The sequence below is a fragment of the Acinonyx jubatus genome, chromosome F2 (genome assembly GCF_027475565.1).
Source record: "Acinonyx jubatus isolate Ajub_Pintada_27869175 chromosome F2, VMU_Ajub_asm_v1.0, whole genome shotgun sequence".
NCBI classification, from domain to species: Eukaryota; Metazoa; Chordata; class Mammalia; order Carnivora; family Felidae; genus Acinonyx; species Acinonyx jubatus.
In genome coordinates, this window is record NC_069394.1 from 43,434,764 (window position 1) to 43,459,217 (window position 24,454).

Genomic DNA, 24,454 nt, shown 5'->3' on the forward strand with positions numbered 1-24,454 from the left:
ATCACCCATTGTACACGTGCCCAGCCAAGACAGAACAGACAACATTCTATTTTCCTATTTCAACCATCATACTGTATACAAATGTCCTTTTTGCAGCCTATTGAGTACCAGATTTCTTTGTGGTTTTTTGTTGTTGTTTTTGTTGGTGATTTTGCTATTTAAAATATCCCTCAAGCATAGTGAAGTGTTGTCTATTACTGTTAAGCACAAGAAGATTGGTGTTGTGCCTTAAGAAGAAAATATGTCTCTTAGATAAGCTTGGTTCAAGCATGGGTTAATGAATCAACAATATATATTAAATACGGTGTCTTTAAAGAGAAACACATATCAAACAAGAGTATGCATTCATTGGTTTATGGAAATGTGATCGGAGGTTTGCAGGAGTCTTATCCTCTCAGAGATGATTCAGTGCTTGCTAATTCTGTGTTTCCAGTGACTTTGTAGAACATACAACTACAGCAAATAATGATAACTGGCTATAGTTTTTGTTTCTGGTATCCAGAATTATTAGTCAGACAAAAAGTAAGAAGAAATAATTTATATTACCACTTAGAATGACAGGAATTGTAGCTACAAAACCAAAATTGTGAATGTTGTCACAGGTTTCAAAGCCCATTTTAAATGTATGGAACCTTGGGAGATATGTGCATATATATGTTTCAGAAACACCTTCTTTTAATAGATACATAACAATTCGGAAAGTAATTCAAGTGAATAAAACATTTTACAATGTTGTGAAAGGGCAATGTTATCAAATAAAATGAGATCTCTATAACATGTCCAAGCCATGTCTTTAAAAGGAATCAGTATTATAATAGAGTTAGTGTTATTAAAATATAAGCCTCATGAGTATTTTTGATGTACATTAATTTTTATTGTTGAATAATAATAATGCTTTGTATTTGTATAGCTTGCTATGGTTTTATAGCCTGTTCGTGTGCATTAGATCACTTTCATCTTCAGGTATTACTACCAAAATTTTGTTGATGGGAACCATAAGCTTCTATGGGTTAAGAAATTTGCACATGGGGGCGCTTGGGTGGCTCAGTCGGTTGAGCGTCCGACTTGGGCTCAGGTCATGATCTTGTAGTTAGTGAGTTCAAGCCCCGCGACGGACTCTGTGCTGACTGCTCGGAGCCTGGAGCCTGCTTTGGATTCTGCATCTCCCTCTCTCTGCCCCTTCCCCGCTCATGGTCTGTCTCTCTCTGTCTCTCAAAGATGAATAAACATTTAAAAAAATGGAAAAAAAAAAAAGAAATTTGCTCATAGCAACAAGCCACTGTTATTGTTATGTTATTGTTGTGATTAAATTTGGAAGATTCAGGTAGTATCCTATATTTTGTCCTGTGTTTTTATGCGAAGGCCCATTTTTAGCCTTGAGAAATTTTGGACATGCTTTGTCTATCAATAAATCCAAATCCAAAGACCACTTGAAAATGTTTTAAATGGATGGTCATTATTTCCATTTAAATCCATAAACCTTTATTTGGAACACTGCTTTTAATTTTGTTTTGTACTTTTATTCCCCTTCACTTTAGAGAGAGAGAAAGCGAACGGGGGAAAGGACCAGAGGGAGAGAGAGAATCTCAAGCACAATCAGTGCAGAGCCCAACAGGTGGCTTGATCTCAGGACCCTGGGATCATGACCTGAGCCAGAGTCAAGAGTCGGACGCTCAACCAGCTGAACCACCCAGGTACTCCTGAAACACTGCTCTTTAAATAACACTTTTCATTTTGCATTTTCTTCTGACTTAGAAATGCATTATATCATGTCTGTAAGAAATATTTACTGAGATACATACTAAATTTGTAACCTGTCTTACACACCATGCTAAAATTTCATTCCTTAATCGTGTAGGAAATCTTGGATTGGGCACTGATACTTAAGTTTGGGGAACATGTAAGTTTGGTTTATATCTCACACCAAAGAGCATTCCATTTTATGCTGAACTGGGCTGGGCGGGGGGTGGGGAACCTTCAAGATAAGCCAAATGTGACTACCAGAACAAATGATCTTTTCACCCTTGAACTATCTTGTCACTCTTGAACTAAAAAATAAAAATAAAAAAAAATGTGTAGCTGTTTGTGTGGTAGCCATAATGTTGAAAAAATGAGGCAAAAGCATTTCTTTTTGCAGAGGGTGTGTGGTGGCACATATTTACTTGCACTTGGCAGATTATCTTATTTTAAATGGATTCAACAGTCTGTGAGGGGGCAGATGTTCATGGCAACAAAAGGAGGACAAATTAGACGAAGTTAAAAAGGGAGCATACGGGAATAAATACAACACATGATTATTAGCCTACAGAAGTGCTATAAGAAATAAAAACTTGACATGAATGAAAAAGCAGGGTGATGGTGTGGATCAGGGAAATAGGAAAGGAAGCCCAAGTGGGAAGATTTTGTGAAGTGAAAAAATATATATATCTGCCAAAACTTCAACATCTCAGGAAATACTTTTTAGGATTCCATTCTCACCCACGTCTCCCCCCCCCCCCCGCCCCCAGCATAAAAGAAGGATGTAAAGTCAAAGTTCAGTGTTCAAACTTAAGGATATAAAGATTTCTCCATGGGTTGACTCTGCCAGAGAGAGTGCCGAATTGCAACGTTTGCCCCTGTAACATTTTCAAGGAACAACAAAATTTAGCTCAAGGGGTTGAGCTTGTTTTTTGCTGCACCTATGCTGACCTACCTGTTACAGAAGTTTCCGTTGGAAGGTTAAAAAAGTAGAGGGAAGTAGAATTTGCTGTGAGTTTGCTGGAGCATGAAAGAACATTGCTTCATGAGTATTTTAAATGGTCAGGGCTAAAGATGGCCCTGCTCAAAAACTCAGCGTGATGCAAAAGTGTAGCCAAATGAAGTGTGCAATTAGGATGCTTTTGAAGACACTCTGTGATATTGTTGTGCTGTAACAGCCATTGTGTTGTAATTACTGCTGATTTGCTCACTGTTGTTTTGAACCTCTTAATCCCTTGAAGTATCCTGCCAAAATTAGAGTATTAAAAGTGTGATTCAAACACACTGAAGATTACAAACAGCTTAGATTAGGTCTCTGTGAGGCCGATATTGTCAAGTCAGTCATCTGATCCAAAGACAGAACATGAAAGAGAAGAATGCCTCCACTCTTTGAAGAAATAGAAGTGAAACATTTTCAGTAGCACATTAATTTAATTTTTCTGAATTAAGATGAAACGGGCCCTCTCGGTGAGGTAGGTAAGACTTTGCCCCCAACACTCCACTGACAGTGATCAGCCTCCCGATGCCTCATCTGCGAATATACATTAACATCGTGGATTAAAAACAGGACGGGGCTCTTTTGGGAAATACAGTTGTTCTCTATCTCCACCCCCAGGACACTAGAGAATAGTCTTCATTTTAGAAGTATGTAGCTTTACCCAGTAGAGAAATTCCCGAAGAGTTATTTGGAAAGAAGTTTTTGTTGGTAAAAGCATTTTTGGAAGCATTAAAAGGGCCACACTGAATGTAAAGCTACGGTAAATTCGAATTGCCTTTTGGACACAGCTAGATTTTCAGATGCTACGTTTATGTAAAGTGGAGTGGCCCTCTCTGCAGAACTCTTAGCAAAAGAGTTAATCCTGTTTTCTCAAGTGCCTAATTTATCACAGAGTTACCTTAGGCACTGGGAGCATCTGGCTCAACACGTACATATTTTTCAAGTACAAATTACGGACTGAGAATGAGGCCAGGAACACGCTGTTGTAAGCCACAATAGGATGGACTCACCAAGAGGGAGAGGCATAAACATTGCCTCTGACTTTAATAAGGATGAAACTCCATGTATCATTAACAATTCTCCCTTCAATGTCTTGAAAACCTTCCGTCATTATATTAGAGCCCTGCTTAATATTCTGCACATGTGAACCAGTTTGGGTTGAGGTTGCGTTAAGCAGGTGGGGCATTAAAAATAAGACTCCTCTTTTATTGTTAAGATGTTTTGAAAGAAAGCCTGCTTTATGTGACTTATCCTGCAATATGTCAAGAGAAGTATCTGCAGACCCACCTATGTTGACCTCGTATGATTTTCGATGGAAGACTAAACGGTCACTTTGCTATTTCCTCTTCATTAATAGTAAACAGTCATTTCATAGTCATTTAGAAATGACTGTTTACTATTACATAATCATATTGATTGTCCATCTCTCTTTACTTCTATTTTTAAAAAATCAAGCTTAATTATGATCAACTGGATGGGGGGGGCAGGGAGACTGAACAAATCTTTTGTGATTGCTTTATTTTTTCAAGAATTCTCAAGAGTAGCCACAATAAGTTGAAGAGTGTTGGGGGGAGGGGCAGGAAGAAATGTAATATTTCACTGGAAGCTTTGATGAGAGAAAAAACAATTGCTTATAGAATCCAGCTTTCTGATATTACCTTAACTATCTGGATAATGCATGTGTCTTTAAATCAGAAATAATTTGCTCAGTGGACTGAAAGACTCTGTCTGTTCTAAGCAGAGTTAACAGGCATATGCCCTGTTGTCTTGGGAATGTGGGGAGAGGCCTATACATCATGTTTAAGTGCATAAGACCTGGATGAAAAGGCTTCACATGGAGAATGGCAATGCCATGACCATGTATTAGCTCATGTTGATACGCGGGGTGACCCACGAGCCAAATCTCTGTTGAATAGCCTCCACATCTAGCCTGACATGAAGAAAATTTCACTGTGGGAAATGAAACTCTAACATCTCATTAAAGATATTTGTTCTTGTTCTAAGGTCATAAAATAAGGAGGCTATGGGAGATACCAAGACAGAATATTTTTCAGGGGTAGAATGACAGGGAAGACAACCCTGCCTCTTACTCTGCATTATAAAGGCATCTGGCCTCCAAGGTGACCAGCTTGACCTTTCTCTTGAGTACTGTCTGATTTTTTTTAAACAGCCCTTAAAAAATGCCAACATGCAAATTGTACATAAAATATTTAAAACGTGAGTCCTCACTTTGAAAAGGTGAATTAATGAATTCATCAATCAAAACTGCAAAGTTCTGGAAACCTCTAATTTACTCTTGTTATAATTTAGTGGGAAAAAGGTAGCCTTCCTCTGCATAGCTCCACAGAAATGTAATTAACCTTTGCTTTTGATAGAACAGGTGGGACAATTGGTCGAGTAAGATGATAAATAAGATACACACATACATACGTGCACACACACCCCTGACACACAATCTTATAGGGTTCTTCCTCCCCAAATTATTGTGAGGATCAAAATTTGAAAGTGCCTGTGAACTGTAAGTTACCCTATAAAATCAGGTGTTGGGATAGTCGTTTTTAGATAGAAAGATAGATGCATAGAGGCAGACAGATATCAAAATGTTTATAAGACATTACATCATTATTTCTGTTGTGGAAATTGAAGCATTTTTGTCTTTACTGAACTTCCTGATGATTTTTTTTTCTCAATTAACATGTGTTTTTAGGAAATAAAACAAAAGGAAAGATCAATGTTCCATTATTTTACCAGGAGGTACCACATGTATCATGGCGATGGTATCATACGTTCAAGTGTAAGAATGTAGCACATGGTCTGACAAGTTGGAGTGCTTCCTTGGGGGCTATGGGTCAGAGTATTTGGAACTGAGACTGCTCATGATGTAGGTCTGAATCAGTTCGAGAAAGCAGAGGAGGTAATCCTCTTGAAGTGTGTAGATTAAAACAGGACACTATTAGCTCTTTTCTACCTCCCACCTTCCAAGTTAGCCTCCTGTTCTTACTGTTTCTCGCTAAAGTTCCAATTTTCTCTCCTTCGCCTAATGGACTTGGAGTTCATTTATAGCTGATGCTAGCCTATGTTCAGGCTTGGCAAGAGCTCGGGAGGAGGGCAAAGGCGTTTTGTATCACATGGACCCTCTGATACAATGCAGAGAAGGAAGATTTACTCTTCCAATTTTTACAAGTTATTGCCCCTTTAATTAATTTTACTGCCACAGGTGAAAATGGATGTACCACTTCTGGGAAAAGAAAAAAGCCCAATTAATAGTGGTATATGTCATTACACTCAGAAGAAATGAATATGCCTCCTTTAACATAAAGAACTCATCTATTTCTGTGGCTCTGATTTATTCCTAGGTTTCTTGTCTCACTCATTAAGGAATTTTCTAGACCACTACTGTTCATGTGTCTATATGTGTGCATGCACATGTGTCCCAGAATAGAAATATAAAGAATTTAATATTCTTTTTTTCACTACAAGTATAGTTTATATTTCAATATAAAACTTAATTTGACTAAGCAGCAAGGATTTATGCATTATCTAAATTCGTTTGCTTTAGTGGAAATAACTGAATTCAGATTGGAGTTTTAACATGTTCCTCTTTCTCTGAATACACCCTTTCACCAAATGATTATGTGCTTAATAAAAATATATATGTATTGAGGGAGATGGAAATATTTTAATAGAAAACAGCATTAAAATTTCCCTTTAGAAAAAAAAAAGCCAGTATAAGCCCAAGAAATGTCTCTTGTTTGGGGATCTGGTTGTATTAAAAAGGACTATAAAAATGAGTATATATATGTATATATACATATATATAGGCATGTGTGTGTGTGTATATATATATTTATATATATATATATATATATAGGCATGTATATATGTATATATATATAAAACTTTAAAAGATTATGTGTGTGTGTATAACTTTTATTAGGGTTAGTTTTGTGTGTGTGTGTGTGTGTGTGTGTGTGAGAGAGAGAGAGAGAGAGAGAGAGAGAGAGAGAGACTGTAAGATAAATTACACATTGGAAAGGTCCTGGAACCATTCTCATTTCCCTCCCATCCCACATATACTTTTGTTCTCTATTTTCTTTGTTTTCGGAACAGGTATTCACTGGGAGACATTGTTTCTGTCTTGTGTTGATTAAAACTTTTGTCTTCTTGTTTTTAATCGGTCCCTGCACATTGACTATGAGGCTCAAAATGTGATACAACTGTTTTTCTAGAAGGAGTGAGCAAATACAAGACTGTGGATTAGCCTGCTTGGTTTCCTTCTCACACGCACACAAAAGCAAATCTTCAGTTTTATTATACCTTCTAATCGCTCAGACAGAAATGGTCAGAGTGCCATGAGTGGTGCGTTTGGCTAGCAAGACAGTTTCACGCAGTAATGAGATTTCCCCCCTGTAGGAGGGCTATGAACTGCTAATTAGCATCTATGACCTAATATTCTCTAGCAACCAAGAGTAATAGCAGTAATTTCCAGTTTTATGCAGAGTACAAGTCTCCAATATTACCAGCACTTCTGTTTCATTTGTAATTAACTGCAAGCAATTATTACAGTCAAGAAAGTATATCCTCGTGCTCCTAGGTAGTAAAATAAAAAGAAATTATGTTTATAAAACTTATATATGTGTCATGCTGACTGACTGGAGTTCTTTGAAAGCCCTGAGGTTACGTATCTGTCAATTAAAGTTTCCTTTTTGTCCACAATGGTATCACGCTTCATTTTAATTTGTAACTTTTAGTTTACCATGTAATTCTTTATTCTTTGCTTGGAACCAAACATTTATTAGATTTTGTTTTGAGCTCATAGGGGAAAAAAGGAAACGTTTAAAAGCTTAGTAACGAGGGGGAAGATGTTGTGATATTAGCTGGCAATGTGTTTCAAGAGACTGGTAATGCATACGTCTTAGGTGGGGATGTACTAGGCACAGGGAAAGTGGTTTATGAGGTGGAAAGAAAGGACTTTTATTTGAGGTTTTCCCATGAAAGTCATACTTCTGTGAATGTCAATAGAGTTGTTCTATAAAAAAAAATGACATTTAAGATGATTTCTTACTGAAGGAGAGGGGTAAAACCTTATTTATCTAGAACTGGGGAAGACTGTAATTTTCTATATGAGTGATTTTTTTCTCAGCTAATTTACCTCTTAATGCACCAAAACTGTATTTTAAATATTTTTGATGTGCATTTTCTGAAAAAAAAATTAATCTCATGCTTTGCCTCATTTTCTAAGGGCCTACCCGCAGTTCTGGAAGACCCTCTGTCATGCAACAAGGATGTCAGGGTGGGCGGGTCCAGTTGGGGTTTTAATCTCCACTCACCACATCAAGAACAGCTCTGCTTGTCTGCCTTCTGCACTGTATTGGCTTCCACCTTCGACCCAACCCAAAAAGTATAATTTGTGGCTCAACCTCAGGCTTAAAAAATTCTCTACCTTAGAAAACAGAATTTATATACAAATATGTATGATTGAATCAGTCGAGCAGGGTCATCATGATGTACATCACTCATTGTACTATGCAGAAATACGATCGTGTGATCAACATGTAGAGATTTGCACTTTTCCCTCACGCTGAATTCACAGTGTAGAAGGACTTGCTCAAGCTTTAGTAGTGGTGGTCGTGGTGGTGATGAGGATGAGGATGAGGATGATGATGGTGATGGTGATGATATTGCTTTCACGAATTTGCTACCATGTACTCTGTGCCAGGCACTCTGCTAGCCCATTTTCTACAGAACTTAGGTGAATGGCACCTAAAATGCTAATGATCAGGCATCGCTACCAATATGACAAATATCATGATTATTTTACATCCGAAAATGCAGACTTTGCTCACAGAATCTTTACAAAGAACACACAGATACCAGGGAAAGGAATTTGGAATCGCACTCGTGCCTGTTTGATCTCACAGCGTGTATAACTGTCGGGTCCTTCTGCCTCCCGAGTATGGTGGGGTATAAGAAAAGGAAGCAGTTTTCACAATTATCAAGTCCAACTTCCTTATTTTATAGTTGAAGACACTAAAGATCATCGTGTTGAAAAAGTGGCACTTCTTGCATCCAATCTCCAGCTCCCAGGGCTGGGAACGTTTTCTAAATGGTTTTGAACATGAAGCCTTTGCTCTATCTTCATTTGTCCTGCCATCAGTCTCTCCTCCCTCCTGAACTCATTTCTTGAAACTGCTCTTTCAGAGATCAGTGGAATCTTGCTCTTTGCCAAATGACTCTTCTCAGAGCTCAGTTCTTCTCCTGATGTATTTGGAGTAGTTCACATTGTTGACCACCCTCTCTTTTTGTACTTCTTGTTTTTATCTCTCGACTGTAACTTATCCTGGCTTACCTGCTCTGTATCCGTTATGTTATACTGCATGACAACTCCCCCAAAAGTTAGCTTAAGACAGCCATTTATTTCACAATTGTATAAGTAGGTGATGTGGGCAGTGTTTGGCTAGGCAGAACCTCTGATCTCAGCTGGGCTCCCTCATGTATCTGTGGTGAGCTTCCAGCTTGGCTGCGGGATGACCTATCCAAGATGGCCTCAACCAGAATGGCCTGTCTCTGCTGCAGAAGGCCTCCCGTCCTCCAACAAGGCAGCCTGGACTTGCACACTTGCCCGCTCAAGGTTCTGAGAGTGAACATATACTCATGCAGTGCCTCCTAGAGGCAAACCAGGCAAACCATCACTTCTGCTGCACTCTGTTTGCAAAAGTAAGTCCAAAGGTCAATCAAGATTCAAATGAGGGGCAATAGACTTCACCTCTTGATGGGAGAGGTACGAAGCCACATCGCCTGCAGCGCAGCTGTAGGTAGGAGGGAAGAACTGGGACATTTCCTGCCACATACAACAACCGCCTTTGCAAGTTGCATTGTCTTACTTGCCTTTTAAATATAAGTTCAGGGGCGCCTGGGTGTGTCAGTGGGTTAAAGGACCTACTCTTGATTTCAGCTCAGGTCATGATCTCACAGTCGATGGGTTTGGGCCCCTCCTCAGGCTCTGCATTGACAGTGTGGAGCCTGCTTGGGATACTCTCTCTCACCTTGTGTCTCTGCTCCTCCCTCGCTCACTCTCTCTCAAAATAAATAAATAAACTTTAAAAATAAATAAATAAACATAAGTTCAACTCGCGTGTTACTCTTGGCCTCTTTCCCTCTTCTTTCACCCTCTCCCTTTCAACCATCACATCGATTACCATGGCTTCAGTCATCACTTTCTCATGGATGACTCCCAAACCTCTATATTCGATGTTTACCTCATACATGAGCTCTAGATTGGGATTCTCAACTGCTTACCGGAAATGTACCTGGTTTCTTGCGTGTGCCTTAAATGCAACGAGTTCAAAACTAAACTCTGTATGCTCCCACAAACCTGTTCCTTTTGTCAGCTTTCAATCTCTGTCATTTATGTTATTTCCCATCTAGCCTCCTAATCTAATGAGCTCAGAATCATTTTTGATGCTTCTCTGTTCTGCCAGCCCCACTTTAATCAGTTGTGAATCCTGGTCATTCAACCTAAGTGTTGCTCAGGCTCCTCTTTGTTTATTTCTAATAATGTCCTGATGAGATATATTGTTACTTATTCGATTAGTTATTAATTTGTGAATTGTCCTTTACTTCTTCACATATAAAGTCTAACATGACAATTCCACTGTTATCAGAATAGTATTTCTAAAACACATATCTGTTCGTGCAGATCTCTTTGTAAAAATACTTTTATAGCTTTCCATTATCTGGAACAAAAGGAAAGTCCTCATTCTTGGAGACTGGGTGTTCTTGGAAACCTGTAAGGTCAAATATCATAATTATTTTAAGTATCATTGTTATATCCTCAATCTCTAGCGCCCTGCCTGAGTTATAATAGTTACTAAATATTTGTTAAATAGACAAGTAAACAGATGATGGGTAGACCCACTAGGCAGTGGAACAGCAGTCTGAGAGTTCCTATGTGTTGCCTTAGAGTAAAGGAGCTTAGAGATCAATAGGCCTGGGTTTAAGTCTAGCTCTGCCACCTCCCAGCAGTGGGCCTATGACTATTTATTTAATCAGTTTGAGCCTGGGTTTCTTTGTCCTAATAAGAGATAATTATAGTTAACATACAGCGCTGTTGTATGATTAGTGATAACATATGTGAAACTCCTATGTCAAGCTCCTTTTAATACATAAGCATAATACTAATTATCTCCATCATTATCCTCAGTCCAGGCAAGGGAATCATCAATTTCAGGTGTGACAATATGTGGCAAGGATCCATCCATGTGGTCTGGGATTTAAACTTGGTGGGACTCAAAGGGCAAGATACTAGCCAATCCTAAAAAACAAAAACAACAACAACAACAACAACAAAAAACAGGGAAACAAAAGAAATCTAGGACTCAGGACAGAGAATCCCAGCAGGAATTTGGACACAGAGAAAGAGAAATTGGAACTATCTTGGAGGATAAAGCCATAGGAGAAGAAGTCTAGGCATCCAGCTTGGGTAGAATCTGAGAGGACTGGGTTGTTTCATTTTGAAATGGCAAGCTCCTCACCTGACCTATCTATCCCCAGAATCTGGACAGGAATGACTCTACAGAAGTATCAGAAATATATGGTTCTCTCTGCAAATCAAAGAGGTTTAGGGGACAGAGTGCACAACTATTCCTTCTCTATGTAAGGTCTTCATTGAGCTGTCACTGTGTATGTTTAAGAGATCATAGGATCCACACTGTCTGCAGATACACAAAAGAATCTGCTGTTTCATAGGCATATTTTAATTTTGATCTCTTTTTCTCAAAGGTGACCTTTATGTTCGTTTTCATATTTTAAAACGTTTACCTTTCTTCTTTTTGTTACTAACAATGTCATTCTTCTTAAAAATAGGCACACAGCTCTGCTTTTTTTGTTTTTCTTCTGCCCATCTACATGCCAAATTATATAACCATCTTAAAGAAATACAGAATAATGACATCTCAAATAACCTCCAAAATTAGTGTATTTTTAGATGATATATAGTAACGTAATATCACTCATAATGTTATACTTGTACCTTTACTTATGCCTTATACTTTTATGTATAATGTATTCCTAGTTATAACCTTTGAAATAGGGAAGGAAGGCATTCCATGAGAGAGTTGATTTGATTACATAGTACTTACTTCTTCATCCATCTTTTTAATCACTTTAAAAAACCTCCCACATCTGGATGGCAGTTTGGTTTCATCTTGTATTCTTAATTTTGATTGATAGCTAATGGATACCTAGAGCAGAGTGTTCAGGAGAATTGGAAGGCATTGTCCAGACCCAGGAGCAAAGAGTGCCACGATTGATTAGCAATGTCTGCTACGGAGAAGTGAAGGGGGAGGGCAGAACTATTTCAGTATATCTGACAAACCTATTGTATATAATGATATAGCCATTTTCTTCCTCCCACTTGTATCAGTAGTTCTCAAATTACTCATAGCTTTATAGGTTTTCTCATCCGAACATAGAAAGTCACCATTTCTTCAATTGTCTCAAGAAGGGTACATAATTTGTACCATACTAGATGCATAGTTAAGTTTATACATACACTGGATAGTTTAGAGCATTAAAGCTTATATATCCCCAGGCTGAGAAAAGCTGAGGGGGTCTAATAAGTAACTCAAAGGCTGACACACACATAAGAAGGAACCAAGAGGACATAATTTCATGCCCAAGAGGGCATCTATTTGCATGTCAACCAAATCAGCCTCACTTTTACAGGTGTGTGTGTGTGTGTGTGTGTGTGTGTGTGTGTGCATTCATGTGTGCACCTGTACACACACTGGCATATTGTATACAAACATACAACACACAGACACAATTCAGAATTCATTTGAAGAAAGTATTCTACAGCTTTAAAAATTTCTAATTCAACAAGTTTGAAAACAACTGAGTAAGATTTTTCTTCTGTCTGACTTTGGAAGTTTATTCTTTTTCATTCAATATAAATTTCCCTTTATTACATGAGATGAATTTAAATGCTTCTGAATTTAATATCTTGCAATTATGAATTTATATCTTGCTATTAATTCCTCTTTTCCACCATGAGACTATAGAAATTTCCTCTGAATGTCTAAGAAAATGTGTAAGATAGAAAAAAGTATCAACTTGAGAAAATAAAAACTAGATTGTGTAGTCTGTAAGAAAATCAGGCCTATTATATCATGATTAACAGAACTCTGGAATTAAAGGGTTGGATGTAAATTTCCATTTTCACCTTAGCACCTGGACCCAGAAACAGCTGTCCCTTTAATCCTTTAGAAATCTCAAATAGTGTTTCCTTTTCCCGTGTTGTGTGATAGCTGGTGTGATTAATATAATTTCAGCAAACCTGTAATAATCTGAGTGTAGATTTTGTGAATTGTGTCTAGCAGTGCCTTCAGCTAGATTAAAGCTATTTGAAGCAGGATCAGCTTTTCGGCACTGATCATTTCAATGCCTTATAAATAATTAATCACAAAAAAACCCTACATTAATGCAACCCTTAAATCATAAATTGGGACCTAGAAGCTAAATGCATGCAAAGTTCACATTCTCTAAGAAATATTCATTTTCTCACATGGCTTATTTTACACAATTTATTTGCTCTATATTTAGAAGCTCAATTAGCAGCCCAATATCATATGCACAGTGTGGAAAAAAATCCTGTTATTATAAGCACCCTGCATTGCATTTATTTATTCAACAATTATTTACTAGGCTCTGGACAAAGAGTCTGTGGAAGTATGAGATGGTCATGGTCACAGGGGCTTTATAGAATAGCACAAGAGGCCAAGTTGAAAGTAAATAAAAAATAGTCATGAGAAATTGTGATCAATGCTATGAAAGATATAAACAATTCACAAAAAGTGGGGCAGGTCCCTTTGGACATGGTTGAAAAGTGCTCTCTGAGGAAGTGATATTTGCTCTGGGCCTTGAATCTCAGTATGTCCAAGGCCCCCAGGGAGAGGGTGAAACTTGAGCTAACTCTGCAGACATGTGTTCAGACCGGAACATAGACAGGGGAAGCCATTGCTGGAGTAACTGAAATGAGCTCCTTTTTCGGTTTTAGAAGATTCCTGCAGCATGAAGATTACGTGTGAGCAGGAACAGAAAAGAGAAGACTTCCTAAGTGGCAGTTGCAATAATTCTGGCCAGTGGGAGAGGTAGAATGGATGGCTGTGGTGTTTATGCAAAAGTCAGAGTTGACCAGACTCGCGGATGGATTGTGTGGGAGGAGGTGGAAGACGTGGTGAGGGAGAGGAAGGGAGTAGGAGTAAGCCCTCTGTTTCTGCCTTGAGAGAGTAAGTGGATGATGGTGTCATTTACTAAGACAGAAAAAAAAAACTGAGCAAAAGAGGGCTTATTGAGAAAATTGTGAGCTCTATTTGGGTAGAGTTAAGCTTGGGAAGCCTGTGAGACATCTACATGAGATTTGGAAGAGAGAGTCAGATAGATGGAGAATACTCTAGGTGTGAAATACAAGTTTGTGAGTCATCACCAGTGAGATGCCATTTAAAGCCGTAGCACTGGGTAAGATCGCTGAGGAAGAGAATGGAGGAGAGAGAAATGGGTTCATAACCTAGCCCAAAGGACACCAATTTTTAGAGATGTGTTTGAAGGAAGCACTTGCGAGGGAAAAGTGAATAAGAAACCGGTGACTTGGGAAAGGTACCAGACAGGTGTGTTATCATGGAATCCAAGCCAAGTGTAAAAATCAGAAGGAAGCCCAGCCATGGAGAATAGTGCTAGAGAGGCAGGTTGAGCTGATGCCAGCGGCGTGCTCACTGGGTCTGGCAGCATGGGAGTTGTTCATGCTATTGTAAAGGGCAGGGTCGGTAGAGTAGCAAGCACCATGTGACAAAAATGATTGAGTAAAGTTGGGGGATCAATGGGTCAGGACAAGATGGTAACAGCAGCTTGAGTGCGTTACTTAAGAAAGGGGGGGTTGGGATGAGATGGGTTCCAAAAGACAACTTGAGGCTTGGTTTGTGATGAGAAATTTGAAGACTCTCCCACCACCCTTCCCATTGATTCTCTTTTTTCAGGAAAGTGGGAATTCAGCTAAGGAGAGAGAATGATGTTGATACTTGTGGAAAGAATAGAAGGCTTCTCTGATAAGCCATATTTTCATCTGGATATCCACGGCAGCAGGGAAATTGTCTGAGAAATCCTGCCGAACCCACTTGTGCTGCCAGTGACCCATAAAATGACTGGACAGGGCAGAAGGGGTGCTAGGTCTCATTCTTTTAATTCACTGGCAGGTAATATTTTACATTTCAAAATCAAAATGACAAAGATTGAGAAAACAGCCCAATTAATGTATCTCTAAAGTGAAATATTTCTGACTTTCAAATATCAGATTTAGAAACTGAATTCTAGAAAGGGTTTGTTTCTTGATTGGGCTATAAAGAAAGAGCTAGTCACTTCTATTTAAACACTGAGTATTATTTGGCTTAAGTTCAATTCCTAAGCCCTCTGGAAAAGTTACACAGGTCTTTTAAGAAGAAACAGCATTTTTTTTTTCCAAAAAGACTGCAATTCTGCTAGAATGGTTGAAAGTGATCTCAAACATTTCAATGCAAATTAATTTTTATACCAGCTCTAGGCTTTAAAGGAAATGGGGGCTGAGGGAAAAGAAGAGTGAAGGAAAAGAAAATTACTGCCTCCTGACTGCAAAGAGATCATTATTAGGCCATTGTGCATGGTTTTCCACCCTCCTGAGGCAGGGCTCCAACTTCTGCCTACATGAATGTGTGAGGAGCTGACAAGCATTCCATCTGATAACTTTAATCTATGTAGAGCAGAAAGACACATGGAGCCCAAACTGATTTGTCTTGTGCAAATAGTCAGAGAACCCTAGTAAGCAAAGGGAAAAACTGTGGACAATCACACGACCCAGACGTAGAATCATGAGCAACTGTGACTGAAGAAGAGGTAAGACTTTTAGTGTTTGTGAAACTTTGCTCAAAAGCATAACCAGAAAAGCAAAGGTAGATTATTCAATAATAAATCATTGAAATCTGATGCAGAGTACCACATTTTACCTTTGCTTTGGGATTTCATATTATGTAAATATGTAAAATAATGTTATGACTGATTGTCAATCTGGCTCATTTAAATAATGATTTTATAGTTTTATAGAAAATACATTATGTTAAAAACACAATTAGCTGAACTATTTGCTCTATTCTTTTTTTAATTTTTTTTAATGTTTATTTATTTTTGAGAGAGAGACAAAGCATGAGCGGGGGAGGGGCAGAGAGAGAGGGAGACACAGAATCTGAAGCAGGCTCCAGGCTCTGAGCTGTCAGCACAGAGTCCGTCACGGGGCTCAAACTCATGAACCGCGAGATCATGACCCGAGTCGAAGTCGGACGCTTAACTGACTGAGCCACCCAGGCGCCCTTCCTCTATTCTTTTTGTACCCTACAGGAAATTTAGCTATTTACAGTATGCCACAAACATTTGTCAGTACTATCTACCATCTCCCTGATATTTGAGGTTTAGTAAATAGAACAAAGTGCCTTCGTAAATCTAAAAGATGTTTTTCATACGGAACTTTCTGAAGAAGTGATTCCATTTGGGCCTCTGATATAGGCCCAAACCTTCTAGCTCCTATTCTCTCTTTCTATAAAGTTACAGTTCTCAAATTCTTATGGGTAAGATTTTAAGACAGCAGTAAAAGCAGGGTTTCCCAGGGTTTTCTGCATCAAGCCCCACACCCAAACAAACTTCCACAACATAATCACAATAATTTTGAAAAATTAGCATCTATGTACAGGATCTGAGGCTACTATCAATGAATACAAACAGCACTTATAATATTCTAAATGTATGCCTGGCATTCTGCTGTGTGATTGAAACCACTCACCCATTTTTTCGAAGTACTTAATTCAGTGGCTTCATGCTTATATATCTATATGTATATACTGTATATAAAACAAACGTACAGATTTCTGATTCAACTGCCATTTTTGTACTGTTAATAACAAAACTAATGCTTTAGGAAGCCCCTGCCTTGAAGGAGGTGACAATTTTTTGATATGCAGAACGGGCCTAGTAGTGTTTTTCTTCTGCAAAGATTTTAAGGACCAAGGACAGTTACAGCACATCTGTTTGGATCCAGATTACAAATAAATTTCACAGTTTTTGCTAAAATATATGAATCATTATTGCCCAATTATAATAGCTGAAATGTAATTGAAGAGTATTAGATGCTGGCTGGAAAGAATAAATTCCCACTTAGCCTATTCTCTTGAAATCAAACATCAAACCTAAAATAAAATCTTTTTAATTTTTTCCAGACTCCAATGGTCCAGGACAGAATTAGAACATGACACTATATGCACTGTATTCAGTCCCTCGATACACTTGGGGGAAAAGTCATATGAGGTAGTCAAAGGGAATTGGACACTGAGTACTCACTTCCTTTGGAGAGGCAGGACCCTGAAGCCTATTGTAGGAAGGCATCCAATCCTGGGTCTACCTCTGGGCGTGCAATAGTAGCTCAGGGAGGGGAAGGGAGGGCTAGGCCCAATCCTGTGAGGCAAAGCAAAATATGGCCCGAAAGGTCCATGTCACCGCAACGCTCAGGGTCAGAGGAGGGGTGTTTTGGGTATGGAGAGCTGGGAGGCAAATTAAGTTGTTCTCTGTGAATTTTATTTCATTATGAGCTAAGGAATATCAGAATCAAGGAGAAGTAGTTAGAAACTTACTTTCCACCTTCCTATGAATATGCTAGATCTCAGCTGGGCTACTGGCTACCTTGACCTAGGGATGGACAGGTGAGAGAATACCCAAAAGATCTAGCCAGAGGGAGAACACACAGGCAGACTTGCTTCCTCATTAAAAGATACTGGTAGGTAGGACTGAATCACCATTCTCATAATCTAAATGAGCTGCAGTCCACTTGTTGTGTGCAATGAAAATAATGAGGATAATGTATCTATCTTATGGATTTCTATAAGAATACATAGTGTATATAAAATCCTTTGTGCATAGATGTTCTATCAAGAACTGCTATTAGTATTCTCTGCTATTAGTTATTCTCTGATTCTCTGTTTGTGTTTAAGAGTTTAGAAGTGGTTACCTCCACAAACTTCACCATTCTGGAATAGAGCTATTGAAGTTACCCTCTGAGCCTCCAACTCAAGAGCAGTCTCATTGCATTTGAGAAGGGAAGGATAATATGCAGATGACTGGGTACTCATTGCAGAGAAGGGATAGATGGAGAACTAAAACTTCTGTCTTTTTTGGGAAACAGTAATCCCCCACCAAGAATTGAACAATCTTGATCACAACATTAGAGTCAAAGTGAAGTGAATACCCTTGGGAACCTGAACAAGTTTTAGCACAACCGCATTAAGCACTTGGTAAAGTAAACCTAATTTTCTCAATCGAATGAATCTCACATGGTCTAATAGCCTCCTTTGCAACTGGTATTGTTGATTCACACGAATGTGAAAATAATGGCTTGAATCCAAGAACCCAGAGGACAATGATTAGTTCTCTAAAGTCAAAGTGATAATCAAAGGTCTTTTCAAAATGCTCCCTGGTCTTCTTGGTAAATTAATTGTAGGATAAAAAATAATGGCAGTTAAATTTGGAATTTGATCACTGCTAAGTTGCTTGTATCGTGGTGACTAGCCTTTGTTCACAGACACTCGTCTGTGTATAAAATAAGAGGTCATATCAGGTTACGTCTCTTGCCACCTGGTTCACTTTTGAGTTTTTGAATTTATTAAAGAGTTAATGCAGGAAGACCTGATATACAGACTTTTACTAGAAATACTTACTAAATGAGTATTTAACTTAGGAGAAGTTATTCTCTTCCATAAAAAAAAAAGTATCAAAGACCGTATTTCCTAGGTATTGAAAAATCTGGCCATGTTCTAGGTTTAGAAAATGATTAAATACTAGTTTTTTAAATGTTTTGGTTTTGGAAAGTTGCCAAATGGGTTTTGCCAAACACATTTTTCTGTCATTTCACAACCCATGTGTGTGTTTTAATGAATGTGTAATCCGTATGTTCTGATTCACTTAAACTTAACTTGACAAAATCTGTTTTAAGAATAATATGATTTCCAAGAAAACTTTAGAGCTGTCCTAAGAAGATACATCTTTAATTTTAAAAAAGGAGTCATAGTTGATGATGAATAAATGGAACTGATCTATAAATTTGGAATACAAATCTAAATATGAGATCCACATTTTAAATGACTTGTAACAGCTTTACTAACTCATGCTTAGTGAAATAAATAAGAAGATTCAGCTCTGAGTTATCATTATGCTGTGTAAAATGGAAGGTAAATAGAAACATGGTGCATCTTTCCACTTCTATTAAATGTATCAAGAAGAAGGATAGCAGTGGTGAAAAGACAGAAAAAAATTCAGACTTATGCTCCTTTTTCATGGCATACTCAACCTCTAAAGTACCTCCCACAATAATTTACAACCAACATATTTTTTAAAGTAAGATTAACTGAAAACAGAGATTGGCTGAAGGTAATGTACAGTAATGCAAAAGGAATGTGCTCCAAGGGGAAAATTCAAGTACCAACTGAAATCCGAAATGATTCTGGGCTCCACAACAAAGAGGAACTGAACCTGAGGAAAAGAAGGACCACCTAAGATAGTCGCAGGTTGGTAGCAGCCCTGAGAATACAAGTGAAGAAAACACAGATTCTCACTAGATGAAAGCATTCCCTAGTTAGTCCCTCCCAATTTTTACATAGTAAATAGTGTGATATAAAAAAATCAATGTACCTAGAAGGTAAAACAAACCTAAAGTTATACACAATATATGTTCATAACTAAAACAAACAAACAACAACAACAAAACAATGACATAGGAAAGCAAGCTACAGGGGCATCTGGGTGGCTCAGTCAGTTAGGCAGCAGACTCTTGATTTTGGCTCAGGCATGAGCTCACAGTGTTGAGATGGAGCCCCATGTGGGGCTCTCTCTGTCTCCCTCTGCCCTTCTGCCCTGCTTGTACTCTGTCTCTCTCTCTAAAATAATAACAATAAAAAAGCAAGCTATCATAAATGAAAATCAACAGAAATGATAAATAACAGGTTAGATTCCAAATCACTTTGGCTATTGAAAATATCAAAGTAGAATAACTACATGTAAAGAGTTTAAAGAAAAAAATATATAATTTAAAATAAGCAATTAACATATTCTCAGAAATAACCTAGATTATTTGAAAAAGAACCAAATGGAAATTTTAGAGGTGAAAAATAAAACCAATGAGAGAAAAGTACAGTGGATGTATAAACCAGTAAAATATATAGTTAAGAAATATATTAGTAGAATGTTGCATAGAGATACAAAAAGATGAAAAAATAAAATTTAAAGAACATGGAGGAAAAAAGAGAAACCAATGTTCTGTGTCAAAATGACATTGTATTTTTAATTTAATTATTTTTTTCATTTTATAGAGAAAAAGAGGGGAAGAACAGGGGAGAGGGACAGAGAGAGAGAGAGAGAGAGAGAGAGAGAGAATCTTAAGCAGGCCCCACACTCAGATCAGAGCAGGACCCAGGGCTCAATCCCATGATCCTGGCATCATGACCTGATCCAAAATGAAGTCAGTCACTCAACCGACTGAGCCACCCAGGTGCCCCTATTTTTAATTTTAAATTTATTTTTAAGATGGAGAAGTAATAGTCAAAGAGATAACAGTGATAACTTTCTAGACTAGGAGATGTGAATCCAGAAGAAACAAAATGAACAACAAGCTAGGTAAATAAAAAATTAACTTGTACCTAGTAAAGCTTCAGAATATCAAACACAAAGGGAAGATCCTTAGAGTATCCAAACAGAAACTTAAATAACAGTGGAAGGCCAAGAAAATGAGTGATATTTTTAAGTTCCAGAGAGAAAACAATTGCAGATTTAGAATGTTGTACCCAGCAGAGATTGGAGTTATACAACTGTAAACCAAGGAATGCGAGCAGTTGCCAACAGTCATCAAGAGCTAGGAGAGAGAGGCATGGAAAGAATTCTACCTCAGAGCCTTCAGAAAGAAACCAATCCTGCCAACACCTTGATTTTGGGCTTCTTCAGGCAGACCTGTGAAAGAATAAATTCATGTTCTTTTAAGGCATCAAGTTTGAGATAATTTGTTATGAAAGCCCTAGGAAACTAAGATAAAGTCTCGGCCAGTAAGAACAGAAAAGGAAATTAGGCAGATAAGAATTAGAAAGGAGGAAATAGAACTATCACAGATGATGTGATTGCCAATATAGGCAAAAAGCTAAAATAATGTGCATAAATTATTGGAATTAGTATGAGAGTAGAGCAAGGTGGCTAGATAGTAAATTAATATAGGAAAATCAACTGCATATCTATACACTGGAGAATAAAATTAAGTTTTCCCATTTATTATTATACAAAGAAATAACAAAAGATAAACCAGAGCTTCACAGATCTTTTTTCTTAATTTATTGAAAACATTAGAGAAACCTAAATAAATGGATATTATTCATAAATAGGAAGACATAATGATATATCGATTCTGCCCAAAGTGAACTATAAATTCTATATAATTTCAATCTACATTCTAATGGGATGTTTTGAGGAGCTTCTCAAATTTTTCTAAAATGTGAAGGAAGACTTAAGGTCTAAGAGTAGTCACAACAAACAAAAAAGAAAAAATAAGGATAGAAGATTGGCCTACCAGATATCTATATGTCTGTTGTACGACCGTACACAGTGTTTGTCAACTAGTCGTGTTATCAATGAAGTGTTTGGAAATGGTGAAGGTGGTCATGATTTTCTTACAATGATTAGGAAAACGCTTTTCATCAAAGATTAGCATCTTGCAATGTGTGAGACAGTCCTGTGTAACAAAGTCCCACATAACATTGTTCAAAATGCCCAGGGCTTTTTGAGATAAATCCAATTTTTCTAGTATTACATCATCTAGTAATCAAGACAGTGTAAGATATCTGTGGAAACTAGATATATTAAATAAGTGACATTGCAGATCATTAAGAATAGTCTATGCAACAAAAAGTACTAAGACAATCCAGTAACCTAATGGAATAAAATGTCATTCACATTGCATTTTAAATAAAATCTTTTAAATTATTGAAAAACAAAAGTTTCCTGATGTCCCCAAAGCACTAATTGTAAAATAGAAAAACAGATGACCATAAAAAATTTTTAAACATTTTTTTAGTGTTTATTTATTTTGAGAGAGAGAGAGAGAGACAAGAGTGAGAGGAGGGGGAGGAGCAGAGAGAAAGAGACACAGAAACTGAAACAGGCCCCAGGTTTTGAGCTGTCAGCACAGAGCCCAATGCGGGGCTCAAACCCACAAGCTGTGAGATCATGACGTGAGCCGAAGTCAGACGCCTAACCAGCTGAGCCACACAGGTGTCCCGATCATAAAAAATTTTTAAATGGGAGAAGACATTTCCCAAACTAATAAGCAACAAACTATTAGTATCTGTAGCATACAAAGTATTTGAATCAAGGCAACAGAAAAAGATAAGCAACCTAATAAAAAAACAGGCAAAATAGAAAAGAAGTATTTTACAGAAGATATATAAATGACAAGTCTACAAAAAATGCTCAATCTTATCAGTAACAAGGGAAATGAAAATTAACAACCCAATGAAATTTCACACTAAAGTGGCAAAAGTTGAATCTGGCAATATCAAACATTTGAAGAATGTGGAAAACAGGAAAAAAAATCTACCACCATTGGGGATGTAAACCACTTGGAAAGCAATTTGGCATTATGTTCAGCTTTGCCACCCACTACATATATAAAACTGAACATCCTATGAATGCTTTTAATCTGATGTTCTTTATGTAATTATTTCATTTAAAGAAATTTCTGGTTAAGTCTTGTTGGGGTGCCTGGGTGGCTCAGTCAGTTAAGTGTTCGACTTTGTCTCAGGTCATGACCTTATGGTTCTTGAGTTTGAGCCCCGCGTCAGGCTCTGTGCTGACAGGTCAGAGCCAGGAGCCTGCTTCAGATTCTGAGTCTCCCTCTTTAGCTGCCCCTGCCCTGCTTGCGCTGTCTCAAAAATAAATAAACATTTAAAAAAGTTTAATAAGAAAAAACAGTCTTGTTAAATTTATTTTATGATCCAATAATGACTTCTAACCCATGGTTTGAAAAAAAAATTGTTCTATAGAATCTTATTTGTTATCTTGGAAACAGGATAATTCAAAATTTGAATATTCAAAATATTGAATTTTTGATCATTTGAATTTTTGAAAATTTGATAATTCAAAATTCAAATAATGACATTATTTACAATAGATACAAATGGAAACTGACAACAATTGGAATATCCATCAGCAGAAAGATAATTAAATTGTGATCTATTCAGACAAAGGAATATCAGGTGACAATGAAAATGAACTATTGCAAAACATCAATGAACCTTAGAAATATTATTTTGAAGCATTGAGGCAAGACATGGATTAACACCTACAATATAATTTTTGTAAAGTTAATACAGAAAAAATAATCTAAATTGTATGTAAAATACATACATGGTTAAACTTTTAAAAGAAAAGAAAAAACAACAACAAAGGAATGCTAAATCCAAAATTCAGAGTAATGGGTACCACTAGGGGCAAAGCAATGAACTCAGAAAAGCATGCAAATGGCTGCAATGAAATAGTTCTTAAGTCAGCAAGTGGGTTAATTTCTATCCATTTTATTACTTTAGTTACAATTGACCCAAATATGTTATGTATACACCAAATACTATAGAATGAAATCTTTTTTTAAAAAAAAAGCTGAAAAACAACCCTTTAGTAGTTTAAAGTTTTGAAATGTGAGACGCTATTGAGGTAGATGCTAACATACACTTCTTAATTCCCATGAAATAAGTAGTGGATGGCAGGGGAGAGCCATGCAAGAACTTTCTGGCAGGTTTATTGGATTCTGAATGAGTTACAGAAGGAAGTGTACCTCCTGGGACATTTTAGTGTGGGTTTGACAGTCGTACGTCTTCTGCGGTTTGGGAGTGGTCTTGTCTAAGGCAAGGATTGATGTTCAAGGGTTGGATTAGATGCCTCTTTGATCCCCTTCAGCACACGGTTCTCGGTGTTTCAGTCCTGCCTTGACAACAGCACAGCCCCAGTGTCTTCCTGTTCTACCTTCAACAGTCTGCCAGGGGATGCAGACATTCTATTTTTCAGCGAACAGTATCTCTTGGACGAAACATTCATCAGAGGAGGCAGATAAATCTAACAACCTCGGCTATCAACCCTGGACTTTGAACTTTTCACCTTTCTCAATGAACGTTAGTGCCCATAGGGACTAAAGGGAGTAGACACAAACATATTCATACTATGCCTTGCTAGCTTAAAAAGTCTATGAAATGTATTTACCAACAAAATATTAAGAAACGTATGTATTTCAGCAAACGTGTATATATAATTAAATGTACGTACATGCATATTACACATACACAAAGATATCCGTGAAAAAAGTGATTTCTAAAAGAGATCCTGTCACTAATAACCATGGTTTTAGAGACTAAAGGTGGTAATGTCCACATTGCCAATCTCTTGGTGGCACCCTCAGCAGTATCTCGATCAAGGAAGCCAATAGCTCGGCACCCTTAGTCCCCAGGGCTGTTTCTGCACGTAGCCCAGGCTCATTTCACTCCAGCTACACGAAGAAACTTTAGAACCTGAAACCAGCCAAGGGCGTCTCACTTAGATCACAACTACAGGAACATGGGCTACAGTCCCACA

At 37.6% G+C, this 24,454-nt stretch overlaps 1 long non-coding RNA gene across 1 annotated transcript in view; it reads left to right on the top strand.

The window, feature by feature from the left end:
- Positions 1–24,454, top strand: part of LOC113600658 (uncharacterized) — a 155,003-nt gene that overhangs the window by 79,050 nt on the left and 51,499 nt on the right. Inside the window, exon 3 of the long non-coding RNA XR_003421764.2 lies at positions 1,539–1,694. This is a non-coding gene — a long non-coding RNA (uncharacterized LOC113600658). The remainder of the gene's footprint in view (positions 1–1,538; positions 1,695–24,454) is intronic.